We start from the raw sequence: 6,656 nt of genomic DNA, 5'->3' as shown, positions 1-6,656 counted from the left end.
TTACAAAAAGTTGTCATTTGGTCGGCGCGGGTTGCCATACTTACCAATGTACCTATATTGTTTTTTAAATATAGAAAATAAATCTTTCAAACATAACAACATTTAAAAACTAAAAATCCATTAAACTTAAAATTAAAACATAGAAATTCAAAATAACAACAAATACACCAAAAAAAATAGAATTTGAAATTAAAAACATACAAACTAAAATTACCAAACCTAGATAGACCTAAAGAACATCTTCATCGGAATAATGACCTTCCAAATCGTCGACCGGTTCCATGTTAAGATCGATGTGGTTGACGTTCCAAATATGTTTCCTCAAATCCTTACGAAGAACGTGATGCGTCTCAACATCATTAACTAGTGCCCTCCTCGACATGAACTCTACACTTCCAACCTCAAAAACTTGTGTCGGTTGAAGGATCTCATTTTTGTTATACTCACATGTTGCATTTCCTTCGTCTTCGATAATCATATTATGCAATATGATACAAGTATACATCACCTCACTCATTTTCTTCTCCTCCATATACAACGTGGGATATTTAAGAATATGCTAACGTTTTTTCAAAGCTCCAAATGCTCGTTCAACATCCTTTCTCGCCCGCTCTTGAGCTCTCTTAAACTTCAACCTCTTCCGATCATTTGGACAAGACAATGACTTCACAAAACAAGCACGCTCCTGATAGATCCCATCCACCAGATAATATCCTGTTCCTATACGATGTTCTAGCTACTTGAAAAGAGGAGTTTGGTGCGGTCCCGTTGTACATGTCGTCAAGTAACAGAGACTTGTTAAGAACATTGATGTCATTAAGGGAGTCAGATGAGCCAAAGAATGCATGTCATATCCACATATCCTGTGACGCCACCGCTTCAAGTATAACTGTTGGATAACCATGACCGCCTCGGGTATATTGCCCTTTATAGGAATTCAGACAACAACCCCATGCCTAGTGGAGACAATCCACGTTTCCTAACATTCCAGGAAAGTCGTGCACGTTTGAGTGATGAGCATACAATTGTTGGCTGTCACTACAAGTATGTTTGCGTAGATATCATGGACCATATAATCTCATGACATACTTACAAAATTTATGAATGCTAGTTCGTGCAACATGTCTGCACATCCTAAGGTTCTCCTCAAGTGCGTCGGGGCAAGTGGCATACGCTACTTGACGAAGTGCAGCGGTGTGTTTTTGTATAGGAGTAAACCAATTATACCTCTAGCATCTCGACATTGTTGAAAAAATGGACATGCTGTCGTGACATAGTTGACTATACGCAAAAACAAAGATTTTTGCATACGGAACCGATGACAAAAATAATATCCTATAAAGTTGGCGTTGTCCACAAAGTAATTTTGCATGAGTCGATCATTAGCCGCCTCACGAAATCCTTGTATGTATCTTCTCTTCCTCTGGCGTGCATTCTTCGCATTTTCTTCTTGTAGTTGTTCGATCATCTGCTCTGCCTCCTGAATATCCTCTATAGTTGTTTCAAGCAAGGCATCAAACATGCCCGATAAAGATGACAAAGAAGACATTTTGAGAGAGCGTATTTGAGTTGTAAGTTGAAGTTATGAGTTAAAATGGTTTAAAGTTGTAGTAATTATAGGAGTTTTTTTTTAAATGAAAAAAAATTAAATGGAAATAGTCGTTGCAAACTACCCCACCTTCACATTGGTCAACAATACCTGACATATATTAACTTTGATGCCGAGCCGAGCTCAGCAAGCCGATGAGTCAACATGGTGTGCGCCGAGGCTGCTGAGCCCCTCACCGATCCCACACCCACCGGTCTAAAAAATAAATTACAAAAGTTATCCGTGTAATTTATAAAGATGGAATGGTACACGTGTAAGTTTCACATGTAGTCAGGTCTCAGTTTCGAAAATAAATTCCAAACATTGCCTGTAATTTAAAGAAAATGTCATTATATAGTTTTTTTTAATGGTTCGTATGTTTAAATATTCCGCATGTTGGCAGGTTTGACCCCCTACAGAAAATAAATTACAAAAAGTTATCCCTGTAATTTAAAAAAATGTCCATATGTAATGTTTTTTTACAAAAATGGACCATATTTTTAAATCGTTGGTATATTAGCAAGTTTGGTGTCTTTGTAGAAAATAAAATAAAAAATTGTACATTTAATTTAAAAAAAATAGAAAAATGGTATGTGTCTAATAAATTTTTTACAGATACAGCCCAGAAAGTGGACATTGGAATTTAGTAGTCTGACAAAGACATTATCGGTGCATCCCGTGCGAAATGAAGAGGGAGCAATTCGTTGTTAAAAAAATAGTAGGAATGATACATTCAACCATTTACCAATTTAAACATAAAGTAGCACCTCCGTTTGACTACACGACGTAGAAACCATTTTTGTATAGTGAAATAGTAAGATATTATGTCGGGAATTGAGAAAAAATTAAACGTCACATATAATCAAATATAATATTTATATACTCTTTTTAGATTAACTCAATTCAATGGGGAGAATAGTAAATTGATTAAATATATTTTCCAATGTAGAAAGAGATTAAGAGTAAGAGATGAATGCTCCTCTATACATATTACAAAAATGATTTTTTTTTTTAAATCGGATATTCGGTATATACCCAAAACCACATATACACATCGTATGCTCAAACTTATATCAAATTGCGTTTGACTACACGACGTTGGTATGTTAGCAAGTTTGGTGTCTCTGTAGAAAATATAATACAAAATTGTACATTTAATTTATAAAAATTAGAAAAATGGTCTGTGTCTAATAAATTTTTTACAGATACGGCCCAGAAAGTGGACATTGGAATTTAGTAGTTTGAGAAAGACATTATCGGTGCATCCCGCGCGAAATGAAGAGGGAGCAATTTGTTGTTAAAAAAATAGTAGGAATGATACATTCAACCATTTACGAATTTAAACATAAAGTAGCACCTCCGTTTGACTACACGACGTAGAAACCATTTTTGTATAGTGAAATAGTAGGATATTATGTCGGGAATCGAGAAAAAATTAAACGTCACATATAATCAAATATAATATTTATATACTCTTTTAAGATTAACTCAATTCAATGGGGAGAATAGTAAATTGATTAAATATATTTTCCAATGTAGAAAGAGATTAAGAGTAAGAGATGAATGCTCCTCTATACATATTACAAAAATGATTTTTTTTAAAAGAAATTGGATATTCGGTATATACCCGAAACCCCATATACACACCTTATGCTCAAACTTATATCAAATTGCGTTAACCGAGTACCCAAAACTACATACCCTAAACGCGAATAACCAAACCTAATCTACCCTAATTCAAAACGGATCGATGGGTTATTTTTGGTATCTACTATTTTTACAAGCCCAGAATTCCATAATCAGTAGTTATTCATCGACGCTAATTAAACATATGTATAAAGCTATGTTTTATGGTAGTGAGTATATTGTATAGAAAGTTTTTTAATAAAATATATATTTTCTATTAATAGTTAGAAAACATTAGTGGGTGTAATTAAATTTTATGTTTGTATTGGTCAATGGTCATTTAATATCAACAAAAAAAATGATTTTATTAGTTTTTTAAATTATGAAGTAAATCGTCCTATAAATTGGCAATGATAATCATAGAAAACAAACCATTAAACCGTCACTCGTTTTCTTCCTTCAATTCATCACGATGAACTTGTCTCATGTCACCATTCTCTTTCTCGCTATTCTTTTTCAAGAAACCCTATTTTTAGCCATGGGAGACAGACAATTCATAGAGAACACATGCAAGGGCACACCTTCATACAACTTATGCCTTTCGATTTTATTGGCAAACCCCAAGAGCCAAGATGCAAATTTAACAGGCTTAGCACACATCGTAGTTGATGCAGTAAAAAACGAAGGTGTGAAAACCCTACAACAAATCGGTGCTCTCAAAAAGTCTCTGCCCGAGTCGACAGCGACACTGATGCAGTGTGGAGATGTGTATAACACTATAATGCATGTGAATGTTCCTTTAACCATTAATGCATTGAATCTTGGAAACCCTAAATTCGGTGAAGATGGAATGGCTGATACCAGTATCGAGTCGCAGACATGTGAGAGGAGTTTTAAGGAGCATGGTCAAACATCACCGTTGACGAATATGAATAAAGATATGGAAGATGTGGCTAATGTAGCTAGGGCCATTATTAGAATGCTTTTATAAGTTTTGTTATAATAAAAAAGAAATTTATATATTAACGAGTTTATTACAAACTTTTAATTTATCGTAGCTTTTTGAAAGTTGTTTACTTTTTATCAAAAACACAAATTTCAAAACATCATTCGCTTAATTCTAAGGATGATATTACTAACTTAGCTAGGACCATTATTAGAATGCTCTTAAATTGTTACCTAAATAACAAAGAAAATTTTCTTTTGATGGTTTTACATTTTATGATGGGAAGGTGTCATTAAATAATGTTTTCGTATGAGTTTGTTGTTTATGGTTTTGGGAAAATTGGATGTAAGATCTCAAAAATTTTATGTGACTTAAACTATTGATATCTAAAAACAAAACCATTAAATAACTCTAATTTTGTTATACAATAATAAAATTCTTAATAATTGTAAGTATAAGAAAATTACATTGATCGTCCCTCGTTACTAAGTTTCCAAGGGTTGTCAAACTCTTCAAGTGTTCTAGGCTCCAATTTCTCACCTCATCTCTCCCACTACACTATCTTCTACCCAAGGTGAGCTTCATACCCCTATTTTGAGCTTTTCATTGTTTTTGGGAGGACAATACAAGTCACAGTCTTGTTTAAATCTTGATATATTTGCTTGTTATGCATGAATGCTAAGTTATATGTGCTAAACTTATGAATACTCCATATAAAATTTTTCATGAACTCGAAATCTTGAGCAAGTCTCAAGTGTATGAACCATATTTTACAAATTGTGTATGAAACCAAGAACTAATATGTTAAAAAAATTATAAATCACAAATTGTTATGACAAAAACCATAAGGATTGCTTCAAAATTTGCTTAAACAAGTTGTTGGACAAAATAATTTGGAAGTGGTTAAATTATGGAAATAATAATATTTTGGGGGCCATTTTCGACCATAAATATTTATATAAGGATCATTTTGGAAATGGGATAAAATTGAACATCTCAATTTCCAAAGGACCAAAAATGAAATTTTTGGATAAACAAGGGCCTTTTGAACATTTTCTTAAATATAAGTCTAAAATGAGCATTTTTGAAGAAATGGTCAATTTCAATAATTCACATAGTTTTGAACTACTTATGACACCGTTTGGCAAATATGGGGCTATTTTATAATTTATAGAAAGAAGGGCCCTTTTTGCCAACATCGATATTACTGGGTCATTTTTGACAAATATGATTCAAAGTGGATTATTTTCAACAAACGAAAACAATATATCTAGTTAAGAAGTACGTACACCTATTGTTATTTATTTAATAAATAACGGATTTCAAGGATTTGCACCAATATCTGTTAGTATTCTAGTTAGATGCATCTTCGCTATATATATATATATATATATATATATATATATATATATATATATATATATATATATATTAGTCTACGTTTAAAGTCCTGTAGAAGTTATAACCGGAGTCTCCTCGAGGGAGACCGAGAATTTGTGTATAGATCTATATGGGGTTGACACCCCGCACCTTCGTTGTTCGCTACAGTTAGACCGGCCAGTCTAGGGTGACAAATGTCTTCAACGAAACCGGCGCCGGAAGAACGTCTAGACAGGCACTCTGTCATATTAGTATGGTTATAACCACTCACTCAGAATATAATAGTATTATTTAGAAATTTATGCAGGTCACACCTTTCGATTATAAACAAATATGGTTTGGGTACTCTAAACGAAGCTTTTACCACATTGGTCTTAGGGTTTTAAGACTACTATTTTGTACCTCATAAAATATAGGATTTTCTCGAGAAAACGATTTTATACGATTTCGAAAACAATAAACTAAAACACACATGCAACTATATTTGATTGAGAACAAGAATTACAACTATTTTGACAAGAAAATATTAGATTTTCTGGTTTTCTAACTATCACAGATTTTTATACAAAATGCTTATGAACTCACCAACATATTTTATGCTAACGATTTTCAACTGACTTGTATTCTCAATAAATCTGTAAGCAGGTTAATGGGACGCGGATCCAGGATTATTTTGTTGTAGTTTCAAACCAACTCACTATTGTATCTTTTGTGTAATTTGAGAACATAAACATGATGTAAAACAATGTAAGTTTGTTAACTTAATGTATGATGTTTGGATTTGCTATGTTTCATTTATATTCAATTGTTATGATAGTGCACAATGACGTCACCAACCTACGGATGTTTCTGGCGTTTTAGTCCGGGGGTGTGACAACTATGAACTCAAAGGAATTACATAACTATCATTGTTAGGGCGTGGGTGTAGGTGTCTTCTCTCCTCCTGTCGTTTTACATTTTTTAGTATCTCATGAAAATTTCTTTTTAGGGTTAATGAACTTGAAAGGTAACGAAGTTTGGTCTTCATTCACATTAAGGTAACCATTTTTTTCGTAGACATTTGACCATTGAACTTATTTGACCGATTCAAAATAAGGTAATACGGACAAATGAGCA

General features: G+C 33.1%; 1 pseudogene; it reads left to right on the top strand.

Annotated features, from left to right (window-relative positions):
- The first annotated feature begins 3,686 nt into the window (after positions 1-3,686).
- On the top strand, positions 3,687-4,205 carry LOC145064190 (cell wall / vacuolar inhibitor of fructosidase 1 pseudogene; annotated as a pseudogene).
- Positions 4,206-6,656: the final 2,451 nt, after the last annotated feature.

This window comes from Lactuca serriola, chromosome 7 (assembly GCF_051521515.1).
Source record: "Lactuca serriola cultivar US96UC23 chromosome 7, Lser_US96UC23_V15, whole genome shotgun sequence".
Lineage (NCBI taxonomy): Eukaryota > Viridiplantae > Streptophyta > Magnoliopsida > Asterales > Asteraceae > Lactuca > Lactuca serriola.
Note: the sequence above shows the minus strand (reverse complement) of the source record. Positions and strands in the feature narration are given on the sequence as shown.